The sequence below is a fragment of the Ambystoma mexicanum genome, chromosome 8 (genome assembly GCF_040938575.1).
Source record: "Ambystoma mexicanum isolate Mex_15411 chromosome 8, UKY_AmexF1_1, whole genome shotgun sequence".
In the NCBI taxonomy this organism is placed as follows: domain Eukaryota; kingdom Metazoa; phylum Chordata; class Amphibia; order Caudata; family Ambystomatidae; genus Ambystoma; species Ambystoma mexicanum.
The window spans coordinates 830,731,979-830,746,259 of NC_090929.1; positions in this window are offsets into that span (position 1 = coordinate 830,731,979).

Below are 14,281 nucleotides of genomic sequence, written 5' to 3' on the forward strand. Positions count from 1 at the left end.
CACTGCCGGGCTCAGGGTCTCCTGGCTCTCCTCCTCTGACTCAGTTGCCTTAAGGAACTCTTGGAACTCCATGGTATCCAGACTACCCATTGGGGAACCCTCCATAACACATAGTATGTCCTTCAAGTCAGATTCAGCAGTATCATCTGAAGAGTCTGCCATCCTACTGAGGAATGGCTGCAGCAGGAGGGGATTCTCACCTGGCACAACACCCCAAGCTACAATGGTGGAGGGTTTTGCATCTTCCTCCTCCTCCCTCTCCCCTATCTCCTCCTCTTCCCCATCTGCCCAAAGAAAGGCAACCACATTCAGAGGTGTGAGTAGCTGGTACAACATGCATATGTGACTTGCAATGCATACAGACACAAAATGGCCAGCCACACATGCATCACACATTGTAACTGTGCACACTGTGACCTGTAAGGCACAGATAAATGGCATTCAATGACATGTGCAATTATGTCAGAGCATTTTAGACCGTGAGACATGCCATGCTTTGAAGGATCAGGAGAACATACATACACACATAAATGATTGAGAGTGTGATTCCCACCAGTGGATGAATGAATGTCTGTGCATCATCAGTGAGCCCCTACACTGCCACTTGTGATTGGTCACGCTTGCATGCATCTCAACCATGTGTGAGGAGAGTGTGACTTGGAAATGATCATTACATGGTTGCATGTTCACTGCTCCTTTTGCATTACAAATGTGGAATGTACATCACTTTGGCCATCCACTTCTACTCCTGTTTGGTAGATGGCTTTGTGCATTTTTGCATCAACAACGTCACTCATCTATGTCCACCAGCAGCCACGGCCAGGGAATGTATGACTTTGGCATCATACACACCTTTCTGTTCCCACCTCATTAGCCTGTCCTCTATCATCACTCATGTGGTTTGCCAGTAAATTAGCCCTTTGAGCCTTGGAAATGTTCTCTGTGCCTGAGAATAAAAGGGAGTAGAGGCATACTTTGTCTCTTGGTTTCGATACAGCTCAACTCAGTATCTATTTTCATCCAACCACATGACTAGAGACCATGTTTCAGAGCTTTTCGGTATTTGAAATACTATTAAATGATGAACCTCTGACATCTTCAATGTTCTTGCTGCTTACCGCAAACAGATGTTTGTTCTTTTCACACGCTTTTTAGCTAATGCATGAACATCCAAGCTCACGGTGGCCTTGACTTCCTGGTGCTGGGCCAGCCAAGCTCTTCTTGAATCTCCCTCCGGTATTAAGTCGTTTTCCAAATGCGCCACACTGAAAAAGCCTGTCTATTTACTGGGGCCAAACTCTGCTGAAGTGCGTTGTGGAACATCCATAGTCTATACATTCTTATGCATATACGTTGGCACATCACCACAATCTATTCCCTACGCAGCCAGCCCCTAAGAATAATCTATCTACTTGCATTACTGCATCTTTAGAATTGTAAAATGACTTGACATTCTCTTCATCGTTTCTGTAGCATGAGCATCTTCATCTCGAGCCCGAAATGTGGCTCATTTTTAACACCTCCTCCTTAGATATTCATAGAATGCTTACATTCTTCAACCTCTTGTCTCTTTTCTAGAAACGTCAGCTCTGCTTCACATGACATCATCAATCTTCTCTTTTACTTTTTTTCACACTTCTTCTGTGATTTCATTCCAATGGCCATCATATTGTCGGGAGTGCATGTTTGGCTTTCTCAATGGGTATCATACTTCCAGGATTCTTTTCGATATAGGTACTTTCACTGGTCTGCACATGTCTCACACTCTGGCTCCCAACATATAGGCATCATGAAGGCGGAACTTTGAGTGGGGGTACTTGGCTCCACCTCTACACACGGATCGAAGCTGCTGGTGAGTACCCACACGGTGCACTGTTCTACAGTGTGTGTGTTATACATGAGTATGCATGATTTCAGGTAATTCCTTCTGTACACAACCTGTGTATTGCACTAATCTTCACTGGCATGCCACTTCATGATGATTCAGGCTTATGTGCTGGCAAACATCTGCAAAGTGGACAAGCGTAGGTATGTCCACTGTCAGTTCTTGGTGATTAAGTGCACTTGTGCGCATGCAATGTGAGTTGATGACAGCAAGCACTCAGACAGGTATAGATGTCAGATTGAGATGTTGGGGGCATGTAAAGGACATACAAGCACAAACCCTCTATGGGTTGCTCATTTGCAAAGGAGGATTGCATCATCCATCCCCAGAAAGTGAGACTGGAACAGATTTATGGGTATCTGGTAATGAAATGTTGGTGCATTGAACTCTCAGGTACTACTGTGTAATCTGTCAGCCCACTGCATGCAGGGCCAGATTTGAAGTGTCATCATGGCATTTGCAGGGCTGGGAGTGAGATCATTGATGATTGTACCTCAGCAATGGGTGCATGTACTTGCTGCAAGCTTTCATGTCAAACTGCCAGGGTTGACTGTTGCTACATGTTTTTGCATGTACAAGTGTCCAAGCAGGTCTTGTGCCACCTCTCCACCTGCTCACATGGCCATACTGTGCAGAATCAAATTTTGACTGCCTCGAGGGTCCCTGCATAGAATAGGGTAGCTTGACAGTCATGGTGTTCCCTGCAGTGCACTCTGCTTTCCCAGAGGTGTCCAGACGAACTAAACCCCCATGCGATTAGCAGTCACCCACCCTACCAATGGACCTATAGTCCATCCCCCTACCTTTGTGTTCTGCCTCCTGGTGCCACACTGCAGGGGGTAGTCTTTGCTAGGGGGGCCAGGACATTGGCCACCTGTGCCCATTGTGATGCTTTGAACTACCAGTTGTCTGCTCTCCATGCCCGGTCATGTGATAGTTGACCTTAGGAATGCATGAAGGTTCAGATGGCTGGCCATCTGCGGATGTCCAGATGGGATCCAATCTGGAATGTACTCCTATTGTGTCTATGAGGAGGCATGACACCTTGGACAGACCTCCTCCTCTGTCACCTAGGGTACACAGATTGCAAGTAAGCATAGTTGCCTTCCTCTGGTTTACTATTGACAGTGTGTAAGGGTCCTGTCTGTGTTCCACTTGGTTCTCCCTGACAGACCCAGGCTCTGCACATCCCCAAGACAGCAAGGGCTGTCAGGAATAAGGGTTGGAGTAAGAGGGGAGCGTGTCGTGGACTCAGAATGGTCTAAGGACTGAAGATACATGAACAGATTCCCATTGCCCTTGATTTTGGTTCTATTAGATCAGGTGAGGGCAGCCAAAGTCTATACTAAGCTGGATTTAAGGGGCACTTATCATCTGATATGAGTAAAAGAGGGAAATGAGTGGAAGACTGCATTTAGGATGAAGTTTGGATTGCTTGAGTATCTCGTTATGCCTTTTGGTTTATGTAATGCCCCAGCGGCTTTTCAATTCTTTATGCAAGAGGTATTGCACGAATTCATTTATTTAGATTCCCCAGAACAACATGTAAAACATGTGAGGGCGGTGTTGAAGCGGTTACAGGAATATCAAGTGTGTGTTAAATTGGAGAAATGTACGTTTCATGAGACACAGGTTGAGTTTCTGGGATTTATCCTGACTGCTACAGGGATTGTGATGGATCCAAAAAAGGTTCAGGCCTTTAGGGACTGGCCTTCCCCAAAGTGCATAAAAGGCATACAATCTTTTCTTGGGTTTGCCAACTTTTATAGGCGTTTTATCAGCAATTTCTCTAAAATTGTACTCCAATCACGCAGTTACTGAAAAAGGCAGTGCGGTTTACTTGGAGTGCCCAAGCAGAGAAAGCCTTTCAGGAGTTGAAGGTAGCCTTCACTACCGTCCCTGTGTTAAGACATCCTGACACGGAGAGAGCATTCCAGGTTGAGACTGATGCTGGTAATGTTGCGGTAGGAGCAATTTTATCGCAGAAAGATGAGACGGGAGCATGGCACCCAGTGGCATTCTATTCTAGGAAACTGTCTGGTTGTGAACAAAATTACTCCATCACTGATAAAGAATTGTTGGCCATTAGGTCAGCATTTCTTGAATGGAGACATTACTTATTGGGAGCAAGGCATCACGTGGTGGTGGTAACTGATCACAAGAATCTGCAGGACTTCAAAACTGCCCAAACCCTTAGCCCTAGACAACTACAATGGTCTCAGTACTTCAATTTTGTGTGACTTTCAGGCCGGGTAGGAAGAATGGAAAAGTGGATGTTTTATCCAGACAGCAACATTTTGACAATTCAGCATGTGAAGTGAAGGCCATCATTTCTCCAGAAAGAATTATTGGGGCTATTATGAAGCAGGTCATTGAAATAGTCAAGAAAGCCTTACCATGCAGGCAATTGCAGGAGTGGCGGAATAGTTATCCGGCACGAACAGTACGGGAAGGGCTGCCCTATCATCAGGGTCGATTGTATTTACCAACTAAAGAGTTACAAGACAAGGCTTTATACTGGTGTCATAAGTCTCCCTTAGCAGGACACGCAGGTCTGAGAAAAATGCAAACTATGTTAGAAAAATACTTCTGGTGGCCCACATTAAGACAGGATATGGGGACATATTTGGGACTATGTGAGAAGTGTGCATATAACGGTATTACCCAAATTGTTTGTTTACAATTGTTCGAATGAACAATTGACCGAATTTAAAGGGTCACAATTGACCTTTTCACAATTGACAGTATATATATATATAAATATATATATATATATATATATATCTGTTTGGTAATATATATTTATATATATAGGGGTTTTGAGGGGTTTGGCGTTAGGTGGGAGGTTGTGGGGGGTTTCCCCCCACATATATGTTACAATTGACCTTCACAATTCGGTCAATTGTGAAAAGGTCAATTGTAATTCGAGCAATTGTCAAACGAACAATTTGTATACATCCCATATAACAAGGCAGATCATGTTAAGAAAATAGGTTTGTTACGACCATTAACAACCCCTAAGAAATCATGGACTCATATTTCTATGGACTTTATCACAGATCTGCCCCCCCCCCCCGATAATCAATTTGATTCCATTTGGGTAGTGGTGGATTTCTTCTCTAAACAAGCCCACTTCATTCCTTGTGTGGGAATACCTGGGGCAGGCAAGTTGGCAGAGTTATTTTTACAATATGTGGTAAGGTTGCATGGGTTGCCAAAAAGTATTGTCTCAGACAGGGGCTCGCAATTTACCTCCAGATTTTGGCGTGCTTTTTGTCAGATGCTGGGAATCAACTGTGCTCTATCCACCAGTTATCATCCTCAAACAGACGGCCAGACGGAGAGAGTGAACCAAACACTGGAGCAATATTTACGAGGTTATTTGGGTGATGGCAGGGATTCTTGGGTGCAGGCCTTATGGTTGGTAGAGTGTACCTACAATAACACATACCATGCTTCCCTGGGAATGGCACCCAATGAATGTGTGTATGGTCATCAACAAAATGTGATAACAGAACATTTGCCAGAAGTGGAAAACATGCCAGTTTTACAGGAGCGTAAACAGTTGCTTCTCGAGGTCAGGCAAAGGGCACTAGCAAATTTAGAATGAGCCAAAAGACAATACAAAACCCAAGCTGATAAGCATAGACAGGAAGGTCCTAAATATCAAGTGGGGGACAGGGTTTGGTTGTCAACCCAGAATTTATCCTTGGTAGGATCACGGAAATGTATACCTCGCTTTATTGGGCCATATGAGATTATTAAATGTGTGTCTGCAACTGCTATGAAATTACATTTGCCTAAGACTTTACCTATACACTCGGTATTCCATGTATCTTTACTTAAACCCGCAGCTCCAGGGATGACCACTACGCGGCCTCCGGCAATCATGAAAGAAGGTCAGATGGAATATGAAGTCAACGCATTCTGTACGTCAAGAAAAGAAATCAAAGATTATGGTATTTGATTCAATGGAAAGGTTATGGTCCTAAGGATTGTTCTTGGGAGCCATCAGAAGCGGTACATGCCCCCAGGTTGGTCACACAGTTTCATCTGCAACATCCGTCTAAACCAGGTCCTGGGAAGGGCGCTGGGAGAGGAGGTAATGTCAGGAATAAGGGTTGGAGTAAGAGGGGAGCGTGTCTTGGACTCAGAAAGGTCTAGGGCCTGAAGATACATCAAAAACTACACTTCCCAGCAGTACTTGGGAAAACACTGTAGTTTATAGCCGTGTGCACGTGTGTGGCCAGCTGACATTGATTGCAACAGTTTATTAAGGGCCAACGGTGCACGGCAGGTGTGGCTTATTTTGCTTTCTGTGTGGAGCTGTTTCGGAGGAACGAAGGAGACGCCGGCGTATGGATTTCGCTGCTTTTTTCTGAACTGGCAGGTGTGAGTTTTGCAGCGGCGATTGGAGAGGATGTTGGCGGCTGCTACAGGCTTCCTGGACTAAAGATAAGTGCGGGAGGGGCTCTTATGGACAGCAATATGTACGCGCTCAGCACTATGTATAACATAGGGGCCCCAGTGTCTGGGAACCCGCATGAGCGCAGCATGCACTTTTTTTGAGGCTAAACGCCCCAGAGAGAAAGAGCTCTAGCTGGTGTTGTGTTTATGGAATACTAGTGCTCCAATTCTAGATGTGCCGCATTACAACGTTAACCAGTGCTGTCAACTAGGTTATTTTTTTTTGCGAAAATTCATGATCAGGTTGTGCAAACGGCATATTATCTATGTTTCATGTTTATGACCATTTATGTTCAAAGTTCGTACATGTTGCTTATGCTAGCCCAGAGGGCCATGTGTTGTGTCTATCATAGTGGGAAAATTCCCAGCTGTATGTCTCATCTTGCTTGCTATGCATGTTATTCATCTAAGAGGGTGAAATAGGTACACGTATCAAGGTGTACTTTTGGTGTTATTAGACAGTAGATAGATGGTATATGGTAATTACAAGGTACTAGGCAGGGTAGGGTTTTTTCCCTGTTACTTCCCCGGTCCTACCCAAACTAGGTGCTCCCTTACCCTCTATCCGGTGTTCCTAACATCCCCTACCCTGTCCACAACTTCTCCCCAACCCTCTTCCCCCCACTGGCTGCCACGTGGTGTCCTGCTTTTCTGTCATCAGGTACCTGTGCCAACCACGGTGGGAGGGTCGACTTCATTCGGCTTCTGTAGTTCGGGGGAGAGTTTCAACTCACTTCCCCCCATTCTTGGGTATGGTTTTGACAAGGGCCGTGCCCCATGCAGGGGGCACTCCTTTGAGTGGCCAAGTTCTTTTCCAGCGCAGCAGGGTGCCTGGATGACAAATGAATCTAAGATGACTTGCACCTCAATGGCAGGGAAGCTTGTCAGCCTGGCACCCAGCAACCCAGTGGATCATTCAGTGCACTTGGTCCATCTAGAGTTGGACTTTTTGGGTAGCTTTGGCCATTTGGCAGGCAATGACTGGAGCAGGCCCTCTCTGGGAGTGCACCCTTACATACATTTCTCTCCCATCTAAGCAGTGCAAAGGCTGAGCAGCCTGACAACTCCCCAGAAGTAAGATCAGAGTGGAAGGTGGGTCAGCAGGCTACAGCCCACCGCATGGCAGTTGAAGGCCCTCGTGAGACATGCCCTTGCCCATCTCCACCGAGCACATTTTTCCCCAGCATTCCAGGATGACCACTGTTCCACAGGGTGCCACCCCACCCTTCACCACACCAGTGGTGGAGGTGTGTGCGGCAGGTTCCCCTGCTGGCACAATGTGCACCTTGGACCAGCCTCTCCCTCCCCCCCCTCCAGATGGCAGAGCAGGATGGACTGCCAGCACGTGCATGACCATCATGTCCACAGAAACGGCACGTGTCAGGGCACGCTCGTGTCCCACTGATGGCTCCAAGGGTGTGAAGTTTGGACCAAGGCGAGTGCGTGGCACCCCCCATTGCTACCCACCAGCAGGTGCGGCTACCTGGTTGATCCTGCCAGTAGTATGTGCTTGTCTCAATGATTAAGTCATGCATGTGTAAGTACACATGGTCAGTACAGTGAAATTGCAAGTGGCTCATCAAATCAGTTACGGGTCCTTGGATCACTCCATATTTCACTTAGATAACTGCGGTAATTCTAGTGCTAATACATGCTGAGGAGTGCTTAACTCCCGGGATGCATCCATTCATCAGACCAAAATCAATCCAGGCTCGCCCAGCCGCTTTGGTGACTCTAGATGACCTCAGGTGTCAGGATTTGGGACTGCGGCAGAAAAAGACATGTGGGGTGTGAGAAACACTAGAGTTGCAAGGAAATCAGGAAGAACTACACTTCCCAGCAGTAGGGGGAAGGTTTGTAGTTCCAGGCTTCACGCGCAACAAGCAGCTGTTTGATATTAGTGTGGACTATTTTACACGCCGGCCACTCGTGCTCAGGTGCAGATTATTGAGTGTTCGGGACAGGTGGTCACTGCGGCGTTGGTGAAGGAAACTGGGACGGGCAGGGACGACGGAGGGATGCTGAAATCCACACAGCCTGAGTCACAGCGGTGAAAAGGAGGTGGCCCAGAGAGTTCTTTGCCTCATATCTACAGGTGCAGCTGCATGCTCATTACTGTGTGTTTGTATATGTGAACCATACATGTGAGCAATGCACACGTGCATAAAACCTTATTGAGGACTTCTGCCCGAAATTCCAGACATCAGGTGCCCCTGCCAAACACAGTGGGAGGGTCGATTCATTCAGCTTCTGTGGTTCAGGGGAGAGTGTCGATACTCTCTCCTCCTTTGGTTCTTAACAGAATAATCCACCCCCAAGTTTGGGGTATATTCATCACCCAAGCCAAGTGGAGACGAATCCTCCCCCTTTAGCAGAAGTGCCAAAGGCTTTACAAGATATTCAAATAGAGTTAGCCCAGGCTAGGCAGGAATCTACCACTTTAAAGGTCCAGGTGCAGGGGTTAGCGGCGCAAGGTACCCCCTTAAAAGCAGCCACTGCTAGACCCTCAGTAAGGGCAGTGGTGGGCTTGGCTTCTACAGTTATTGTGCAACCACCAAGCAGTGTGCCACTGGCAGCCCCCAAAAGATTTGCTGGAGAGCCTAGAAAGTACATGATGTTCTTGACTCAATGAAGGTTGCATTTTTGTGTAAACCTGCAGCCTTTGAAACAATTGAGGCTAGGACAGTGTTTGTGATTCCTTATTTGACTGGAGATGCCGACACATGGGTTATGCCCTTGGTCCAGAAAGATTACCATTTATTATATAATTGGGCAGGGATTTTGACATAGTTTGGGCAGTTGTTTGAGAGACGGGAGTTTTCATTGGTGCAGAATAAAGAATTACTGGCACTATGGCAGGGGACACGTGATTTGGTGTGATATTTGACACAGTTCCACCGGTTGGTAATAGAGACAGATTGGCCAGAGACCAAACATGGTGCTGTTTTATCAAGGAATTGAAGGATGCAATTGCCCAGGCAGAGCTCCAGCCCACTACATGTACTACCATGATTGATTTGGCTTTACGGTTAGTTCACCGTATGAATGAACGCAAGAGGGATAGGTAGAGGCCAGAGGTGTTACCCTTTGTGAGGTTGGATAAGGGTTGGGAGGAAGGAGTGGAGAAGGTGAACCTATTCAAATCTGGAGTGTAATAGGGCCATTGTCGGCAGCAGAAAAGGGACAGCGCAAGACTAATAACCTATTTTTATATTGTGAGCAATCAGGACACTCTATTCGTACCTACCCTAATACTCTGAAGAAAGGGGCAGAAGAGACCAGAGCAAGATGGAGATGGAAAAAGGATTTTGCCGGCCTTAGGGGAACTCAGGTGACAGGCCTGAATTAATCAAGGTACCCCGGATGGGTATCAAATACAGTAGGAAGCAATTGTTTTTTGCGCTAACTAAGCAGCTGGTGTCAGCCATGGTTGATTCTGGGGCCAAAGGGAATTTTATTGACATCTTTTTGGTAGAACAATTGGGAGTGTCTCAGCAGGATGAACAGCGGGTGGAGGGAGTGCAGTCAGTGGATGGATCACCATTAACTTCAGGACTTATTCGACAGCATACCCAACCCATGCAAATGGTATGTAGGTCAGGTCATGTGGAAGAGATTGCTTTTGACTTGATAGCGGGTCCATAATTCAGTCTCATTTTAGGGAGGCCGTGGATAGTGCAGCATAACCCTCGGATTGATTGGGCAACCCAGGAAGTGTTTTTTGAGGCTCAGGAGTGTGAGACACATATGGAGAGGGAGATTGGGCCTGCTATATTTTGGCAGACAGGAAACAGGTACCCCAGGTTGTGGGAGCGGTGGGGACTGGAATTATGTCCCACTATACAGAGTTTGCTGGAGTATGTGACAAAGATGGGGCAAAGAGGTTGCCACCTCATCAATCCTATGACTATCTGATTGATTTGGAACCTGGGGCCAAATTGCCCTGTAGTAGGATATATGCTCTCACTGAAGCCGAGAACCAATATTTCAGAGAGTACTTGGATGGGATGTTGGAAAAGGGGTTCATCAGCCACTCTACATTGCCGGTGTCCTTGCCACTATTTTTCATGCTAAAGAAGGAAGGGACACTCAGGACCTGTATTGACTATTGGGCATTGAATAAGGTGACAATCAAGAATAGGTACCACTTGCCTTTGATTGCCGTATTGTTAGACCAAGTTAAAATGACAGTGGTATACACAGAGCTGGATTTGAGGGGGGCTTACCATTTGATAAGAGTGAAACGTGGTGATGAGTAGAAAACTGCTTTCAGGACCAAGTTCGGGTTGTTTGAGTACTTAGTTATGCCCTTTGGCTTGTGTAATGCACCAGCCGCTTTCCAATATTTCACGCCGGAGGTGTTGAGGGAATTCATTGATGTTTTTGTCATTGTATACATCGATGATATTCTGATCTATTCTTCCTCCAAGGAACAACATATAGCACATGTAGCAGCAGTGTACAACGGCTGCAAGAATATCGGCTTTATGTCAAACTGGAGAAATGTGCATTCCATACTGCTCAGGTGGAGTTACTGGGGTTCATTTTAACACCCACAGGCATTGTGATGGATAAGAAGAAAGTTCAGGCGATTACTGATTGGCCTACTGCTCAATGCCTAAAAGAGATCCAGTCCTTTTTGGGGTTTGCCAATTTCTACAGGAGGTTCATTTCTAATTTCTCTCAGATTGTGAGCCCAATTACTAAATTGCTGAGGAATGCCACACGATTCAGTTGGAATGAGGAAGCAGAGAGGGCGTTTCAGGATCTGAAGGTAGCCTTTACTACGGCACCAGTCTTGATACATCCAGATCCTGAGAAGCCTTTTCAGGTTGAGACGGATGTGTCCAATGTGGCATTGGGGCAGTTTTTCAGAGAAATATGAGGAGGGTACTTGGCATCCAGTCGCTTTCTACTCCCAAAAACTCACGAGTTGCGAGCAGAATTATTCAATTACAGATAAAGAGTTGTTAGCCATTCGTGCTGCCTTTTTGGAATTGAGGCACTATTTGTTGGGGGCCAGGCATAAGGTGATGATGGTGATAGACCATAAAAACGTACAATACTTCAAGACAGCACAGACTCTGAGCTCGAGGCAACTGCAATGGTCACAATATTTTAATGAGTTTGATTTTCTTGTGACCTTCCGGCCCGGAAAGAGAAATGGGAGGCTGACGCCTTGACAAGACAGCAAAATGTGGAGAATATAGTTACAGTGGTTCAGGCAATCATTCCCTCTGAGAAAGTTGTTAGGGCGATTACTGAGAAACTGCTAGTACAGGTGGAGAAAGGTATGAGTCAGCAGGAAGTGCAGATTTGGGAAGCTGGAGACCTGTTAAATACCATCCAAAATGAACTTTGCTTATTATCCGGGAAAGTTGTTTTTGCTTGCTCCTGCCTTCCAAGAGAAAGCTTTGTATTGGTGTCATAAATCCCTGTTGGCAGGCCACTCGGGGAGGAAAAAGATGCAAAGCATGTTGGAAAAGTACTTTTGGTGGCTGGATTTGAGAAAAGATATTTTTTCTGCAACAAAGCCAATCATTATAGAAAGGTAGGGTTGCTACAGCCGTTACCAACACCTGAAAGGGCTTCCACGCACATTTCCATGGATTTTATTACTGATCTTTCTCCCGATACCAGTACGACACTATTTGGGTGGTGGTTGATTACCTGTCTAAGCAAGCTCACTTTGTGCCGTGGATCAGTATTCCAGGAGCAGGGCAATTGGCAGAGTTAGTTGTGGGGCATATTGTCAGGTTAAATGGACTTCCGCAGGGTATTCTTTCTGACAGCGTACCCCAATTTACTTCAAGATTTTTGCTTGCCTTATGTCGGATGTTGAGAATTGACAGTGCCCTGTCTATGAGTTATCCCACCAAACTGACAGACAGAGTCAACCAGACACTGGAACAATACTTACGATGTTACCCGAGGGATGGGATGGATTCATGGGTGAGAGCTTTATGGTTGTCACAATTCACCTACAATAACACCGAACACGCATCACTGGGAATGGCACCAAATGAATGTTTGTATGGAAATGAACAAAATATGTTACCTGAGACTTTGCCCAAGGTGGAACAAATTCTTGTTTTACAAGAGAGGAAGCAGTTGCTTCTGAACATCAGGTGGAAGGCACAATCTAATTTGAAACAGGTCAAGGCAGCCTATAAAACACAAGCTGACAGTTTCACATGTGTCACCCTGAGAAGCCAGGTCCCGAAAAAGACGTGTGGGATGTGAAAAACGCTAGCGCTGCAAGGAAATCAGGATGAACTAAACTTCCCGGCAGCAAGGGGAAGGTGTTTAGTTCAAGGCTTCAAATGCGCAAGCAGCTGTTTGTTATTAGTGTGGACTATTTTACACACCAGTCGCGTTCAGCATGGACGGTCACAGTGGCATTGATGAAGGAATCTGGGAAGGGCAGGGACGCCGGAGGTATGATGAAATCCACACAGCCCGGGTCGCGGCGGTAAAAAGGAGGCAGCCCGGAGAGTCCTTTGCCTCATATCTACAGGTGTGGGTAGATCTGTGGGACTCTCAGACATTCAACTAAGTAGCTGCATGTCGATTACTGTTTGTTTGTATATGTGAACCATATGTCTGAGCAACACATGCATGCAAGAAACCTTATTGAGGGCTTCTCCCTGAAAATTGAGATTGCTCTTTCGGCGGAAGGGCCTTTTGGAAAATCATGATTTACAAAGCATTATTTATATTAAAAAAGAACGCTGTGTATCTGCGGAAAGGAACGCAATGCCCATTTAAGTGGGGAAGTGTGTGAAAGCTTAAAAACACTATCATTGCATGCAAATTGGGTGCCGGAACAACTAGGTTACATTTATGGGTGACCATTGAACGTTATTTTTGTTTTGCCTTCTCAATGGGCCATGTGTTTGTTGTTTCACATAGGGAACAGCACTTGTATGTGCCATACTGCTTGCTACAGTGTCAGTGCGTGCTTTCCATGTTTCTTTATGCTTAATGTTATGTGTTCACAGGCACAGTAGGTGGGTTGTAGGTGTAGGAGTATCCAGGTTACGGTTCTAGGTTCAAGAGACAAGCAGGTCAAGTGGTAGGTGTAGGACAGGTAGGTAGTGATGAAATATAACAATACAGGACTCTTTTGAGGCCCTTTAATTGAAATGACTGCACTTTAACTCCTTTAACGAGGATCTATTGGAGGGCAAGTCTGGTGCCAGCAGCTGCAGTAATTCCAGCTCCAATACTGTCAGGGGTGGACTGGGAACCAAAAGAGGCCCTGGAAATAATGTTCAATGTGGCCCCATATTACACTTTTTTCAGCAAGCCGAATGCTTTTTCATATGGGAAAATATGGAAATATTAAACAAAAGAGGCACAGGGTGCAGAGGCCTACCAGGAAATCTCCAGAGTTCCCTGTAGGCCAGTCCAGCCCAGAATACTGTATTTTAAAGTTGCTGCAGTCAAAAAGTTTATAGTTGGATCATGGGAACCAGCTGATGGTCTGCTGCAAGGTGAGATACTGCCTGTCCCTGCCCCTGCCCCTGCCTCTAAAGTGCCCCGTGATGTTCTTGTTTTAGTGTACTTAGGGTCCAAAGTGTTTACTTTGAAAAGATTTGAGTGTTCAAATCAGGCCGGTCACCTGAATACATCAGCTAGGTATAATGGAATAGGACTCTGGTTCTATATTGTTGGTTTTCGGAACTGGGGCACTGATTGAGAGGGACAGCCGGGGCATTCATAATTGTGCCACTAGAGGTGAAATTCTTAAAACGACGCAAGACAAACCAAAGTGAAAGCATTTGTGAATGAATATTTTTGTTAATCAGACATGAAAGTCGGAGGTTCGTAGACGATCATATACCGTTGTAGTTCCGACCATAAACAATGCTAACTAGTGAAATGGTGGCGTTGTTCCCATACCCCGCTGAGCACCTTCCAGGAAAC